At 42.1% G+C, this 15641-nt stretch overlaps 1 protein-coding gene across 2 annotated transcripts in view; it reads left to right on the top strand.

The window, feature by feature from the left end:
- NACC2 (NACC family member 2) overlaps nt 1-15641 on the top strand; it is a 79293-nt gene that overhangs the window by 11196 nt on the left and 52456 nt on the right. The window lies entirely within an intron of this gene.

The following is a 15641-nucleotide window of genomic DNA, read 5'->3' as shown; positions in this document are numbered from 1 at the left end:
CCCAGGCAACCCTGACCAAGAAGAACTTGGAGACAGAGCCCAATGAGGAAAAGGAAGGGAACTCAGGTTTGTGTTGCATGTTTCTGTTTCTTTTGCAGGCTCCATATTCCTTATTCCCCATCCCAGTCTCTGAAGATGGCAGGCAGGGAGAAACAAATCGCCTTTTGAAAAACCTCATTCATGTTCACAAAGTGCTTTGGCAATTGTAGGCAAAGTCAGAGAGAGAGAGAGCCCACTAAAGCAACCCACAATGTTCCCAAATGCATGCTTTCAGCATGGGAGGCAGATGGAATGCCTAGTAGTGTAAATTGGTGCTTTGCAAATAGAAAAAAATATATATAAAAAAAGCACTCAAATGAAATATAGAGGAAATTTAAAATAAGCCTGGCTGGAAATGTATTAATGGGGCAATTGGACAATGATATGTGTATATATTTTTTGTGTGTGAAACAAATGATAGAGTTTTTAAATGCATAATGTAAGCATTCAAAACGGAGTGCTTGAGTTTTCTGGTCTCAGTCCAATTCCAAAACATCTATGTGTGTGCTGGACTTGGATGGAAAGGGTGAAGGGAATAAGAGAGGGTTTATTGCTAGCTCCTGGGTCTTGGCTTTGGATTGACTGGCAGATAGGTGGGTTTGCAAAGCATGAGGCTGGGTGAGGCACAAGCATCCCTCTTGTTCTCTGGCACAATTGAGTTAGGAATTCTTCAAGTCACAGGACACCCTTGCACACTGTTCTGCACTAATGGCACCATCCCTGTCGAGAGGGTGACAGTTCACAGGTCCAGGCAGCTGTAAGTAGTTTTCTCTGGGTCTTTGGCACCCTCTTAAGCCCTGTCTTAGCTAGCTTCTGCTGGTTGTGATTAGCTTAGCAATGTTAACTGTACTGCATTTATGCTTACTGCCCAAGAGATCCAGAAGCCCATCATACCCCTCAGGGCTGCAGGCTTGGAAAAGCCTCCCCCCTGTACTTACCGTGCTGGGAATATAGTGATGGACTGTCTTGTAACAAGGGACTCTGAGCCACTTTGTAGTTTACGGGAAAATTTTAGGGAGTTTTCTCAGTATTGACCTGTCTGCTGACCCTTTAAATCTAATGTCTGTCTGCCTGTCTGTCTTGCAGAGTGCCAGCAGACTTAGCTGGGGTATCCCGGAGAGACTCTTCCCATGCCTACTGGTACACTGACCTTGATCAAAAGAGAAGAAATTGACTTGAGCCCTTGAGAAAATCAGAGAACACATGTGCCCTTGTCCATGTCCAAGAAACCCAGGAGTGGAGGGAACACATGGCTGAAGGACTGAAAGTTGCCCTGTGAGATGCAACAAAATGCTATGCAGCTCCTGAGTCAGGAAACATGTTGCAAAGCTTTGCTTTGTAGAGAAAAACAGCCTAAGGGTTGCCCTCCAACAGCTCAGGGGATGGGTCTTATTAGCAAAACCTGTGTTTGTATCCACTTAACCACAGTGGAAAGTAAGGAAAATTGTTGTGATGATGCATACGTTGACCTGTGATACGTGCAGGAATAGACAATACTTTTCACTTTAGTAGGTTTGAGCAACAAATGTGTATCTAAGATGCTTATTACTGCTCAATAAAGTTATATTTTGTGAAAGTTGTGATTTTATTTACTTTGTCATGCAGAACAAATTGGCATCCCTAACAGGGTTATAACACAGTAATAATAGATTTACAATTCCAACACAGTGTCCAATTGTGCTCTTAACACCATTCTCCATGGCAGAGTACTGCAGTGTGCTCTTGTAGTTGTCCTTATGTCTGGCTGTTAAAATCAGTAGGTGGTTTTTCCTTTTTCTCCCACCACCCTGCTGGAATCTTCCCTTCTTTGTTTCATAGCTATTAAGTAAAATGCAATGCACAGGAATAACCCTACGAGCATTTGGCTTCCTGTGATCCAAACTAGTCATGAGAGCTCTCCAGTTTGGGGTGGTGGTTGTTGTTTGTTTGTTTGTTTTTTCTTGTCTCCCAAATACATATGTGACTGCCATCCTGCACTTGGTCAGACAGAAGTTAAATTGTTCCTTGTTTCTGCCCAGGTTCCCTGTGTTTGGCCCTATATTTGGCCCCATGCTGGACCCAAATGGTAGGTGGAGTTCCTGAGAGTTGCAGTTTGGCATTACACCCCCCCTACTATGAATGAGCCCATCTGGGGAAAATGCCACTGCTTGCAGTTTTAAAAAGTCCTAGGTTCCTTAAGAAGCAAGTGGTGTTTGTCTTCTCTGATAACCCAGTGTTAATGTCAGTGAGTTATTAGCGATCTGTCAACACTTGCATGGCCATGGTGAAGTACCCCTTTCTGCTTTTGTGGTTAGAAACAATGCACGCATCATGGGGAAGGTAAATTCAGAAGATTTGCTCCATCACACCCTCTGAGGACCATTGCATCCAATCCCTAATTTCTTGCACGTTACCCAATGTCATGATCCTCTTAAACACTGTGGCCTTACAGCCTGGAAGGACAGGAGTCCCACACTGACTTTTCAACACCCAAGTGCCAGCCCCCTGACAGACAGCAAACTGGCTGCCAGCTGCCGCAGCACAATTGCCACCTATTTCTCCAGTATCTCTGGCCTCTGGTTCTGGAGAATGGAGATGAGCTTAGCATGTAGCAGTGGGGATGTGGCCTGCTGCTCCCAGAAGTACTGCAGCCCCTGCTCATCTTCCCATCTGATCAAGACCCATCAGTTGGTACTTATTTCATGGCCTGCAGGGATCGCTGCACCATCTTCTGTTGCTCAGTAAAAGTGCAGGTGACACCGGGCTGTCTTCATTCACTGTCTGCATCGCCCTCTTTATCCCAGTTTTCTCATCCTCACTGCTGCACTACCAGTCAGTCTGGGAGCTGAAGCTTCACAAATATAGAAGAATCCAGTGCCCTGGTTCCACAATAGATGCAAGGGCTCTTGTTAAGCATCCGTGTTTAGGGCTGTGGGGTGGCAGAGAGACTGAAAGTCAATTCAAGGAAAAGTGGCATAGGGGATATAACAAAACAACTGTGGGAAGGAATAAGGGATGGAACATGGCATCCTGGGGCATAGATCCCAAGCTCCTGTGTTGGTGTCCCACACTGCACTGCAGAATGCTCCACAAGGCAATGCATGGGGTGGCGGTGCAGGAGATGCTGGGATCACTACCCACAGTGCAGCCCATCTTTTGCCAGTGGTGTGTGTGTCATTGTGAGGACGTGCTGCACCAGCAAAGGCATCCAAGTGTGCATGTGCTCTAATGATATTGCAGTGTTGGCAGCAGTATGCTGGCAGAAATGGTAAAGCTTTCTAATGTAGACATCATCTAAGACTTCCTGGCTTCCAGTCCTCCCTCCTTCCCTCACTGAAGGAGTTGTTCACTTCCTGCCCACTGACAGCTAAGGTTAGAGACAGAAGTAAGGGCCAGGAACAGCTATCCTGCTAGCTAGCCTGTCCTGCAGCACAAGTGCAAAGCATAATGAAAGCAGCAGAAGTTGCAGATCTCACGCGCTGGTTTGAAATGCTCGGCGTGCCTGGACTATGTAGCTGTGATGCTGAATTTGTAGGCATGCCTTTGAATAGTGGGGTGGGGGGGAGTATCTCAGGATCTCATATGGATTTATGCCCTGTTGCATCATATCTGACTTGGATCTGGGTGTTGGTAGATGGTCAAGAGTATATATTATTCTCACTGAACATGACGTGCAGTCTCTGAGGGAGCTTAATTTCAGGAGTCTTTACTGGAATTGCCACTTCATTTTGCAGAATACAGCCTACACAGTAAATTCCATTTCCTACTTCCTTCTGAGTCTGAGGCCATTATATCATCCACAGGGTTGAAATATGTGTCTGGATGCATGCTGTCTTGCCTTGCTAATTGAATTAGGTAACTTTATTTTTGATGGTCCCAGGTGAGGTTTTTACTCTAAGCCTCTTTCTGATTGTGTGCTTGACTCTCTAAAGCCGGGAAAGTCAGTTATTTTAAACTACTTAATGGTGATTAATAGGTCTTAATTTTTCATATTAAGCATATACCATGTGAATACATCAGCTTCCATATTCCTTGGTTGGTATGGTTTGTCTGTATCCACATCTGAAGGGGATGCAACCCCGAATACTTAACTGAATAGCTTCCTTTTTATATTAAGTTTTATATTAAGTAACACGTTGAGATCTTTTGTGACCAGGCGTGATTACAACTAACCCTTCCAAAGAGATGAGTGAAGATTTCTGCTGTCCATGTGGACCCCTTCTTACCCTTGGTGGTTACAGCACGAACTTAGGACAGTGCTATGAGAGCAGGTTCCTTCTGTCTCAGAAAAGTGGCACGTTTGTACCCTTTTAAGTCTTGTACTCCATAAGTGATTTCCCAAACCTTTATATGGCTGAACCTTTACATGGTCCCAAACCTTTGTGTGTTTAATCTCATTGTCCAGCTTTGTGAAACTGGTTTATTATAGGCAGAAATCTAGGGGTTGGTGTTAACAGTCTTCTGTTTTTTCATCAGAGAAGCTAGAGAAAACAACCTGGCTGGAAGCAAGTAATATAACCCCGCTGCTCAATTTGAGTAGTAGCCTACTGCATGAGCAGCCTCATTTAGGTCAGTGGGAAGGTACTCGGCAGCTTGACCAGGGAAGGAAGAATCTGGGCCCCCGTTGGTGCAGTATGTCCAGTTGCATTAAAATGTAAGTTTTGGAGCTTTGTTTAATTTTTACAGAGCATCAGAAGCTCTTGTGAAATCTAATGTGTAGTAGCATCAGCACAGGAAAAAGCTCTGCCTTCTGTGAAACCAGACTGTTGCAGTATAATTTGTGTTGTAAGATTTTGAAAGCCAATGTTGCAATATGTAACAGTAGAATAGTGGGAAGATGGTCAGGTGGTTCTTGGGGCTTCAACAGACAGATTTCATGTCTGTGTGTTTTTGCAACACCTTTCTATAAAGGGAAACATAATTTAAAATATGATTACTTAGTGTTGTAACAGTCTTCTCAAACGTTTTTGCATTATGCAGAGATCCTTATCAGAGGTTGATATAAACTTGCAAAGAATATTATGCAAATCGTTCTCCTGTTCTTCTAAAAAGAAAATTTCCTTCATAATGCAAAGCGTGACAAAAAAAAATCGTGCAGCAGCTTTTGGCAAAATTACATTCAGAAGATGTAACAGTTTTTCTGCTTACTAGCACAATCCATTTGTGCTTTTCTACTGGATTTTCTCAACTCAGGCTGATAAAGTATGAATTTTAAAATAAGAGCTGGGGGGGGGGAGGGGGTAATGCAGCATGGGTCCAGTAAGGAACAGGAAATTTTTGCATTTTTAGGGCATGTTTCTTAATCCAGTCCAAAACAGTGTCCATCAAAAGTTGTTCCTGTGTAGCAGCTGTTCTTTGGCCTCTGAAACAGTTTGGTGTTTTCAGTCCTGTTCTTAATAGACAGATGCCTACGTTAGCACTAAAATAGCATATAATTGATCTATCCCTTTTCCATGTACTGTAAAAAGTAATAGTCTTGAAAAATGACCAAGATTTCCAATACTCTCACATTACAGCATTATTATGAGCCCATGCTATTTATTATTGTATGTTACTATTTTAACCTACTGCAGTGAATGAAGGGGGCACTGTTTAGAGGATCCAACATCGAGGCAGTAACACTGCCATGTACAACCTCTGTCAAGGGGCTTTTCCTGCACAGAAATTGCTCCAAAATCAGGATTGTGCTGCTTAATTTTATTTCTTAACTCAGCAGCAGCATCTCCTGGGTAAAATCCTGGTTCTTTGAAGTCAATGGGAATTTTGCCTTCAACAGTCATGTTTTTCCCCGCTTGTATTTTGCTATAAACCAGTAATTGTTGTGCAGAGTTGCACCCTTCTGTGATCTATGAGCCAAAATCCTGGTGAAGATTATCATTTCAGCCACTGGATTCAGAGCTTGTTTTTACAATAGATGGCTGGATGGATCAACTGATTGATTGATTGAATGCTAATAAACACTGTTCCCTGTTTAAATTACTATAATTTTTATGGGCGCAGGAGTTGGTATGAGCTAAAAAGGCACATTCACTGTAAGATCTGGTTTTTCAAGCACTTAACATTGTATTGAAAAAATGTAGCCTTTGGACTGCAGTTTCTTGTTCTTTAGCACAAGAGTGATGGAGAAGGGGTAGTAAAATTCTGGTTGGGTAGCGAGTTATCCCAGTCAGGAAATTTTCACAGTTTTTATGTCTGCCTGGAGATCAATATTTTAAAATCGAAGTAAATGAAATAAATAACCTGGAATCAGAGCCGGCGTTTAGCAAGCAATTTAGGCTGGAAGTTCAGGCACCAAGTGACTCTACCTCTGGCTGCAGGGTCCTTCCTGTTAGGGGGTGACTGCTATGCCCAGCTTTTTCCCTGCTGCTGTATGTGAAGAAATAAATCGATGGATTCATCTGTGTTTTGTGTGTTTAAAAGAAATGCTTATTGAGAGCACATCTGGATTGACTAAGGAATATTCTAAGCAGGGCAGATTTATCTGCACGCACTACAGTGCTCAGCGGGCATCAGCAGTCCTACCTTTTTCCAATGTGAAATACATATTTTGGTGGCACAGAAGAGAACTTTAATACCCTAAAAGTGGCTCCAGGGTGTGGTTGTGATGTGATAATTATACCAGTGAGCGATTACAACAGTTGGCTCTGCTTCATGCTTCCTACAGCCTGCCTTGGGCATCTTATGATATCCAACTCACCCCCTGTAATGCGTCACTGATTGAATATGTAGATATACAGTGGAACCTACTTAATGAATTACTGTGAAAGGAATAAATCTGGGTTTAGAAAAAAAAAGCTTGTGTGGAAGAATGAATTAAGGTAGTGAGATGTTTTAATCTAAACACAGTGGTAGAAAGGAATATTTTATCTTCTGGGTTTGCCTGTTGCCCAAATGTTTCCTTTTATAGTACAAACTTTAAAGGAACATTGTTAAGCATATTTTAAGAGTTGAACTTTAATTCCTTTGTGGTACCCTCATGGAAATGTTAACATATACATTCCATTTTCGTTTGGGAAGCTATTGCACCCTCCTCCTGCTCTCAGTGACTCTCTTTCTTTTTTTCCCCTGAATCTGTTTACTTCCATACCGTGGATAAGCACTCCTGCATGTAACCAGCAGTCATCCCGTCATGGGCTTTTATCTTTTCAGATCTTAACCTAAGTGGGAGTTAGGCCAGGTCAGCACATGGCTGGTAAACCTTCAAGGAACATCTGCATGGGGTATTGCAGGAAGCGGTGTTAATGATTTCTTAGGTCATGCTGCTGCCTTTGAGTTAGTATTGACCCAATGCAGCATTGCTGCGCACAGATACATCCTGCTATTTCAAGTATTACATAAAAACAGAGGATTTATCTGTTAAACATCCCAATGCATTTATCTGAAAAGGCAAAAGTGCCAACATGCTATCTTGCCTCCCCTGCACCTTGGACAGTTGGATTCTGTTTTCCTTTATTCCCCCTGATTTCAAGAATTGTCTGGTGCTTTGTGCGGGCTGTTACATTTTTGCAGTTTGCCAGTCAACACCTGCTTGTCCTGAACTTCAGAGAGGGTCACAGTTCAGAGCTGCATACACCGATCCCTGTCTGTCCTTCAGCAAAGAGTCCTTTAGCTGGTTAAATCTCGTTCCCCTAAGTCTGCTTCCACAACAGATCACAAGGCACTGCTCCTGGATACAGTGGCTCACTTCCCACTGACAGTCTTTCAAGAAGTTATTCAGAAGTCTACATTATAACCAGTCCTGAGGTCTACATTTCACCTAACATACTCTTTTTTTCACTTTTAAAACAACCTGAAAATGAACCAAGGTGCCATTTTCCTGTGAGAAGAAGTGTCACTGTTCTGTTAGATATATATTTTGAGGCTTAACATTTTTTTTTTGCCTGAATAATATAGTGCAATTATCTCTCACTAAAGAGAGAAGAACAAAATACTCACAAACCATGTCCAGAAGCTAAGGAAGGTACTTCAGTATCCTTGAAAATACAGGTGGAATTTCCTACTACTAAAATAGTAAAAATACTATTTTTTTTTTTGTAGGCAAAGGCAAACCTGTCTACCAAAAGCTGCAGCATAAAGGAATAAACTTTGACTTGGTTTTATGGTATTTCTAAAAAAGGCACTAGCAGTGTTAATCATTAAACTCTCTCCCTTTGCTTTGCCGCCTTCTGCTCCCTCTTTACCTAATTAACTCCCTATTAGGCTGCACATCTGTATAATAATTTTTATCTTTTGCTGCTATTCTGGAGGTTTTAAACCCCTATCATCTCTTCATACAAACCGCCCATTTTAAATGCGGTTCTATCATCCTCCCTTCAAAAACATCCTCGGTTGCATATGAGAGAGTTTTTTTTTTTCCTTTTGGTACGGGAAGAAGGAAAAGTTGTTTTTTGGTTGGTTTTTTATTGTTTGGTTTTTGTGTGTGTGTGTTGTTGGTTTTTTTTGTCCTAACAGAATCAGAATCTCAATTGGTTATGTAAATTCTGAGCTTGGAGAAATAATTATTCCAACCTAGTTTAATTTGTGAGTGTGTGTAATAAAAGGTGTCATGGAAATGAGTTATAATAATGTTTAGCACAGGTTATTCTGAAATGAATTACAGTATCACGCTTCTAGAAGAATGACATTAGTTCAGTGATTTGCAGCACTTTTTGTGCCTTTTTGGAGTCCTATTTTTTGGTTGGGTAAGTCAAGAAAATGTATTGTACAGTTGAAGTCAATGGATGTTGTCTTGTAGAAAGAGAAGACCTAAACTAAAAAGGGACCCACCATAGGTTTCACTGAGACATTAATATTAAGGCGTCCACAACCCAGTATGCATAATTGTGCCAATGACACACGAGTCTTGGCACAGATGTAGTAAAACCCTACACTACCCGTACTCCCTTTTTCCCCTCAAAGCTGCCTCCATGGGTGTGTCTCCACGAGTGGGAACATGCGACTGCCACTGCTTTTTGTCCCTGGGGAACGTGTGCCACGTGTGCCGCTCCTACATGTCCCCATGCACATGCGTTTTGGTGCACAGCATGTTGCCCTGGGTGCGGTAGGGGAGGCTGGGGCCAGCACCTGGGCTTACCTGGGGGCCTCTTGGGGCAGCAGCAAGGAGCCTGGCTGGCAGCTGGCATGTGGTCCCAGTCGGCCAGGCTCCAGGTTTGGGTGGCACATGCTACCACCACTGCACCACCCCACTTTCTTTAGGCGCAGGTTTTTGTGATGCTGGAATCTCTGGTTGTCAAAAAAAAAGAACTCCACACTGCAGAAATTAGCAGCATGAGGAACCCTTGCATGTGCAGTGTGTGTAGTGTACGGCGCTGCAGATACGGTATGCGGCACCACGGACCTATGTTCCCGCTCATCTGGATGTGTCCCATTTTAGTATCCTCCCAACTCTCCAGCTGGTCTTCTAATGGGAGTGCGTAGATCAGTGGTGGCCAAGCCGTAGCTTGTGAGCTGCATGCAGCTCGCCAGCATGGTACTTGCGGCTCTCTGGAAATTGGCTGAGGCCCACCCACCCGGGGGGACAGCACAGCCTGGCACCTCCTGCTGCTCCGGGTTTCCCCAGGGGGAGTGCACCCCAAGCCTGCCCCCCTCCTCCGGGACTGCCGGCTCAGGCACCGGTCTGCTGGGGCTGCAGCTGTGCTGCTTACTCTGGGGCGTGCTCCCCATGGGGAAAGCCAGAATGGCATGGGGGGACCGTCACTTTCACTCTGGGTTGCTCAGCACCCTCCCCCTGCCCCCTTTCAGCTCTTGAACTTCAGTGGAGGATCCGATGTGGCTCCCAGGTTGAGTAATTCTGGTCACCCCGGCATACATTATACCAGGGGTTTTCAACCTTTTTTGGTCGGTGTATTCCCGGCGGTCAAGAAGTGGGGAGTCCCGTGGTGGCCGATCGGTGAGCAGCGGTAAAACTGGAAGCATCAGTGGTGCGCGGCAACAAAAGCACCGGTGGTGCATGGCACTGGTGAAAACAAAAGCACCAGTGGCTCATGGCACGCAGCGGTGCAAAGTGCTGGCAGCCCCACTTCTCGGCACCACTGCCGCATACCCCCTGGGGCCTTCCCGAGCACCCCTGGGGGCACACAAACCTGCGGTGCACAACCCCTGCATTATACCCTTGCTGAGCACCTACAGGACTATACACACCCTTGTGTTGCTTGATAGCATGGAAGAGGAACCAGAATTAAATAAATCTTTACTTAGAAAGCTAAGAACAAGGCCCAAGGTAAAAGTTCAACTCAAAGAAGGTATTAAAACCTAAAAGAATCTCCTAAATGTTTTAAAGTGTTAGGGAGAAATAATCCAACTGGCTAGCTGAGTGAAGATATTGTTAATTTAGTATAAAATGTCTTCATTTCTTTTAAAAACAGGATTTGCTGAAACCCTTGGTTTTATTTGAATATTTATTCTTGAACTTGAAGCATTAAAAATAATTGAGTAAAACAAAATCCACAAGGCTTAAAATTACCTCTAGCTTAATGTTTTATTTAAAAGGTTTGCTAACTGACATTCTTTTTAATGAATTAGGTCACGCAGCTCTAAAAGAGTGTTGTTTGGAGGCTTTTTTTTTTTTAACATTTAATTTTGAGGCTGCTTTTCTTCTCTTTCAAAATTCCAGCACTGCTCCCATGAACCATTGTACAACATTGCTGTCTCCGTTTGCTTTGTGACTCCTTGTCTCCCGAGCTCGGAGAATCTCATTCTAATTATTCTAAATCACACCAGTCCAAATGAATATATCCATGTTTGGGGGATTGAAACTGTGTTGTCATGGCAATCTCTGTAAGGTCATGAGAAACTCATTGATATTGTTCACTGCCTCTCCCAGGGGACTTCCTATACCTTTGCAAAACTATGGATTTTGGTGGTTTGTATAACAACTTTCAAGCATAGTTTTGTCACAGTTCTGCTCAGATGATTCTTTGATAAATAGCATGCTTATATTTTGAAATAACTGACTGTGTGGTAACCAGGTCTAGGGTTTGGGAATATTTTAATGGCAGTGCCCCCAAAACAGGCCAGGGTCCAGTTGCATCTACTCCAGTCTACACACATTATTGTATTTACTACTCGATAGCAGAAAGCCCTGTAGGTCCTGGTGAAGTCATAACTGGCTGAATATCATGTGTCATGTGCTGCCTTGTGATCTCTCTTAAAAAGACTTGGTGAGATCATGGTACAGGTAATTGTTTTGAACTTTGTCTTTAGGGGATTTTTGCATCTCACAGGTCAGAGCTGTAGATTGCATAATTTAAAACAAGTGCATTGCTTTGTGTGGGTTTTGGCTAGGAACAGTTTGCTTAGTTTCTTAGTTTGCTAAGGTCTTAAAAAAGACATAATACAAGTATTCTTTCTTAATGACACCAATCTGTGCCGTTTACAGTTTATTTACTACCTTTTGCTCAATGTAGAACGGGCTTGAAAGCGACTGCCAATACAAGTAAATGTCTACATGTTTTGTCCAAAAAAATAAATTCAGGGGATGGTGAGCATTTGAAGCATTCAGGGGTGCTGTCCTGAATGTGCTGTGATTTATCATAGCACTGTTGTTTTTTTAAGGACTGATAATTAACTGCTAGGCAATGCAAGGAAACCAAGTGTTTGAAGCCCTCTGACTTGGCTGGGTTGGAGTTTTACAACACATAGCTCACTTGATGGTTTCTGTAATTTCCAGAGGCAATAAGGCAAGTCAAGTTTGTGGAGTTTCGTGTTGTTTTCCTTGTATTTACACCTTTAAAATAGGTCTTCAAAGTTAGTTGAATGTGTATGAGAGATGGCGCCATTGCAGACCAATACAAGCAGGGATTTAAGCAATATTAAATTTATGAGACTGGACTGGAACTGCAGTAAACATGCATATACACATCTAAGTTTTACCTTATCTGTCAGTGCAGTAGTGGAGCTGTTTTAAACTATTTTCTGCCTGCAAATGACGAAAGAACAGCAATAAGTGGCAGTACAATTAACACCCTCGCTCACAACCCATGGTTAGGGATGTGCTCCCTCTTCAGAAAAGGATCGTGGTAAGGCCATAAGATATTTATATGAGTTTTATACTGAACCATGTAACCATAATACAGTGAAAAGAGAAAGAAGATAGCTAAAGACAAAAAGCACAGGTGTGGGTGCTGCATGAAGACAAAAAAGAAGTTCGTGAAAGGTACGTATCAGTCTCCATGTTGTATGGACTTTATTAGTACAGTTTAATTAGAAGAAGATATTAAAGTCAAATAATTAAAAAAAACAAACAAACCTGAGTGCCAGAGGTATCTAAAAATGAGTTCTTTTTCATATGTTCCAGTAATTACTGATCTTCTGCAAACCTTTTGCACAGTATTTCAGAATATATTAGCAGCAATAATGACATTAAAATGTACTTGTAGCAGGGTATATTGATTTAAAGCAAAGTGATTAAAATCAGCAATCAAGAAATCTTGCTTTAAAGAATTGATTTTGATCAGTTTTCTTTTAATTTTGTACTTTGTATTTATTTTCCAAAAGAAAAATTATTCTTATTGGGTAGTAACCAATTAAAAACCTGTTGATTTGCAATAAAATATAGTCTTTCCCCTTAATTTGGTATTTTTGCTAATTGGGAAGATACACCATATCAATACATATTTAAGCAGATTTATTGCTTAATGTATATTAATTCAGGCTTTTGATTTCCCATGTTTTATTATATTTAAAAAAGGCAAGTAATACATTTCATAGTTCCTCATTTCAGTTTTTTGTTTGCAATTTGGTAAAGCTGCGTTTGGATGAAAATTAGAATTTAATTAAAAATACCATAAACGGCATGTCAGCATTGCCTGTTAACTAGAATGACTTAAATTGTACTGGATACGTAAGAAAAATGGTGAGTTTATCATAATGTGTTTTGGATTTAAAATTAGCAGGTGTCTTAAGCAAAGATATCACTTGGGATACATTAATTGAACTGATTGGTTCTGGTCACCATCTCCTTCAAGATTTTAGAGCTGGTAGATCTTGTCCTCTCCCACTTCATTTCTGTTAATAGATTGGCACTTGCCTTTTGGCCCTCCGCCTAATGCTCAAGGCCACAGCTCACAGGGCTCCCTCTGGCCCAGTAGGGAGGGCCACATGGGCTGGATGACACTGTGTGGGGGCCTGGATCTGCTCTGCGGGCCAGGGGTTGAACACCCCTGTATTAATAGGAAGAAGAAAATGAAGTTTCTTGCTTCTCCTGCTTCCAGTCAGCTTCTCTGTTTTTGTATGAACTGGACTCTTTGAATGAGTTGAAGCGATGAGAATATTTTCTCTATATTGCAGAAGAGGCTACTGCTGCTGATTTAAATCTTTGACAGATTTTGATTCCAGATGCCTCCCAGGTGACTTGTATCAATTCAGCTACTTTCAATTCACTCGCTGTAAACTTTAGATGTTAAACCTGTACTCCTGAATATTTTTTTAATTTCAATTTAAACAATATTAGTAAATTGGGGCATGTTTTCAGGCTTCAGTATCAGTTGTTATAATTTAAATTTACTTATGGATGGGTTTACACCGAAGAAGGAAGATGTATCCAATTTAAATTAAAAAAAACCCCAACAACTGTGTGGTTTCTTTCCAAAAATCATCCATTGTTATTGAAGCTGATTAGAAGTTAAAAGCACAGCAGGCAATGATCATTTAAATGTACCAAGCAGTGAGCAGCAACAGGTTCCTACACTTTGGGAGCTGTTCACCCATCCCTAGCAGAAAAAGGAGGGTGCGGTGCAAGGACACAGTTCCCGGTAGTACCGCTTTCTGGCTGTGACTGCATCTTGTGAACTGACAAGCGTACCTAGATCCACAGTTAGGTCAGCAGTTCTTTGTCAAGCTTGGACGAATAGAGGGGAGGCTAGGCTGAAAACTAAGCTTATTTCCCAGCTGAACTTTTTGACCTACAAGGCTCTGTAGTTTCCTGCTGACCTTTGATACTGATACTAGACGCACACTGTGTTTAAAGGGGAGTGCTTGCATGTCTGAAACACAACTCCCCCAGCGCTATCTAATGGCCTGGAGCTGACTTCACCCAGGGAGGCTTCTTCACCCTGGAGCAAGATTTAGTTCTTCTCTTCTAATGGCCACCTCCTCCCCCTCACTGTTTGTGTGGGAAGCTTTTTCCTTTCCCCAAATTGTAAATTGAAGTCCTCCTCCAGACCTTGGGGATAAGCTGCTTCTGACACTGTTTCCCAGGGTGGAAAAAAAATGGCTTTTCTTGCAAGCAGTTGATTCAGAGCTGCAGAATATACTGAAAGAACGGTGCCAGCCAACCTGCGCCCTGCTGAGGACCTCCAACTGACCATGCGGTACGTGGGAACCTGCTGGGATGTATTTCAGGAGCTCTGGAAAGAGTAAAATCAGTTCCTCAGGTCTATTTTTGGAAGGGCTTGAGTCCTCTGTAACTTGGCACCTGTATGCCTGTTAACACTTCTTATTCCTCAACAAAGTGCAGCCTAACCTCTTGAGGAGTGTCCCTAGCTGGGGATGAACTGTGCCGTCACCTTCACTCCCTTCTCCACTTATTCCTGTTAAGATATTGAAGCACCTTGAAATGCAGAGCATGAGTTGTGTTATACAGGGAGAGCAGTATGTCTGTCTAGGTAAAAGAGCAAAATAATGGAGACCTTTATACTGGAAAAACAGTTAATTGCATCTTCTGTAGTGTCTACATTGCTCTGAAAACCCCAAATTATTCCTTGCATTATCTTTTATTGGTCTTCTGGTTGGCTAATATGTTCCTTTCTGCTTTAGTGAAAATAATATGTGAGTAAGCAGAATGCCCAAATTTCTGAACTATGTCTTGTGGTGATTTCTTAATTTCCTGAGTGAATGCAAGGTTCTTGGGGTTTTCAGTTCTGTGCCAGAAAGACTATTTGCTCATACAAAGTTCTTCATTGTAATAGGAAAAAAAATCAATTTGATTACTTTCATGTCAGCATGCATGTCTAATGGCTTAGAAGTTATTGCAGCCATAAAATATACAGTATCATTTCTCTCTCACTCTGAAATTTGACAGGATTAATATAGTCAGCATGAAATCTTAGTCATAAAGTCGGCCATAAGTGATGGTAAAATTAGCTGCTGAAATCGTCTGCTTATGGAATACATCTTCTGTTTTTCCTTCTGGGAAAAAATATCAAGGGAATGGCATGAGAATTAGAATGGTAGTTTTCTGCATTTCAGACTCCAACACAAATATGTCTCGTTTCATCTTCCTTTAGAAAAGAGAGAAAGATAGCAAGTGCTTTTAAGCTCTGTGATGTATAGAATAGCCTGGAGTACAGTGGATATCTACAATAGATAGTCTGCATAGATTTATCCACTGAAAAGAACAGTGGTGGTGGGATGGTGTTGGTCTCATTCCATTTTCATTGGGACACTAGAGCCGATAGTGTCAAGCACAGAAATGCTGTGAAGATTTTGCTTTCCCCCCACCCCCATATAAATCATTCTAATGCTTCTCTGTAAGAACATAAAGAAGGTCATCGGGGTAAATGGCAACGCAGAAAAAGCATCTCTGTTTTCAAAGAGTCACCTGCATTTGAGCATTTGGTATTGTGAGGTGGGGGGAGGTCTATTGTGTGGACCTCTGGAAGAAGTCAGTGTTTTGTAGCATGTGC

This window comes from Crocodylus siamensis, chromosome 11, assembly GCF_052110815.1.
Source record: "Crocodylus siamensis isolate JL-2025a chromosome 11, ASM5211081v1, whole genome shotgun sequence".
In the NCBI taxonomy this organism is placed as follows: domain Eukaryota; kingdom Metazoa; phylum Chordata; order Crocodylia; family Crocodylidae; genus Crocodylus; species Crocodylus siamensis.
The sequence above is the reverse complement of the archived record's forward strand: the minus strand, read 5'-3'. Positions and strand labels throughout refer to the sequence as shown.